This window comes from Odocoileus virginianus, unplaced genomic scaffold (genome assembly GCF_023699985.2).
Source record: "Odocoileus virginianus isolate 20LAN1187 ecotype Illinois unplaced genomic scaffold, Ovbor_1.2 Unplaced_Scaffold_1, whole genome shotgun sequence".
Classification (NCBI taxonomy): Eukaryota; Metazoa; Chordata; class Mammalia; order Artiodactyla; family Cervidae; genus Odocoileus; species Odocoileus virginianus.
The window spans coordinates 6,761,038-6,762,460 of record NW_027224263.1 but is presented as its reverse complement, the minus strand read 5'-3'; the positions used below and the strand labels follow the sequence as shown (position 1 = coordinate 6,762,460).

The window sequence follows — 1,423 nt, the reverse complement described above, 5'->3', positions numbered from 1 at the left end:
CCATTTCCTTCTCCAATGCATGAAAGTGAAAAGTGAAAGTGAAGTCACTCAGTCGTGTCCAACTCTTCGTGACCCCATGGACTGAAGCCTACCAGGCTCCTCCGTCCATGGGATTTTCCAGGCAAGAGTACTTTTTCTTAAACCTGGTTTCAGGACCTTATCTTCATACCTGAAGAGTTTAGTCTCTCTGCTCCTTCCCATTCAACAGCCAGCCATATTTGCTTGTGCTATGCCAGCCAATTCCCCAAGATGTATTTGGCTGTATTGGGCACTTGCTCACCAGAGTTGCTTTTAACTATGGTAAAGTAAATATTACCATCAATGACTGCTTCACTGACCTCAACTACATGATTTATATGTTCCAGTGTGATGATTCCACCCATGGCAAGTTCAGTGGCACAGTCCAGTCTGAGAAGAGGAAGCTTGCCATCAGTGGAAAGCCCACTTCCATTTTTTAGGAGCAAGATTCTGTCAATATCAAATGGAGTGCCACTGGTACTGAGTATGTTATAGAGTCCACTGGTGTCCTCACTACCTTCGAGAAGGTTGGGGCTCAAATGAAGGGTTAGCCAAAAGGCTAATCATCACTGTCCCTTCTGTTGATTTCCCATATTTGTGATGGGCATAAACCATAAGCAGTACAACTCCCTCAAGATGGTCAGAAATGCCACGTGCACTACCACCTGCTTGACACACCTGGTCAGTGTCACTGTAGAGGGACTCATGACCACAGTTCATACCATCACTGCAAGCCAGAAGATCATGATGTGCCCCAGGGGAAACTGTCCTGGGATAGATGAGGAACTTCCCAGAACATCATCCCTGCTTCCACTGGCACAGCCAAGGCTTTGGAGCAAGATCAGTCCTGAGCTGAATGGGAAGTTCTGAATGGCATGGCCTTCCATGTCTCCATCCCAGTGTGTCTGATGTAGATCTGACCCACTGCCTGGAGAAAGTTGCTAAATACAATGGTATCAAGAAGAGGTAAAGCAGGCACTGGAAGGCTCGCTAAAGACCATTCTAGGCTATACTGAAAACCAAGTTTTCTATTTTAATTTTAGCAGTGACACCCACTCTTCCTCCCTGGATGCTGAGGCTGGCATTGCCCTTAACATCCACCTTGTAAGCTCATTTCCTGGTATGACAATGAACTTGGCTACAGACAGGGTAGTGGGCCTCATGGTCCACATAGCCTCTGGGGAATGAGAGCACCCTGGATCTCCAGCCCCACTGAGAGCATGAGAGAGGCCCTCAGCTGTTGGGATACTCACCTCAACTAGATCACTCCAACATACTGAGAGTATCCATATCTTTCCATCTCAGAAACCCTGAAGAAGAGGAGGGACTTAGTGAGCCTTACCTAGTTATGTGCCATCAATAGAAAATACCCAGCCTAAGTAAGTACTTTACTCTTTCTAAATAA

The 1,423-nt window shown here is 46.5% G+C and overlaps 1 pseudogene; it reads left to right on the top strand.

Annotated features, from left to right (window-relative positions):
• Positions 1-347: 347 nt before the first annotated feature.
• Positions 348-1,206, top strand: LOC110129120 (glyceraldehyde-3-phosphate dehydrogenase pseudogene; annotated as a pseudogene).
• Positions 1,207-1,423: the final 217 nt, after the last annotated feature.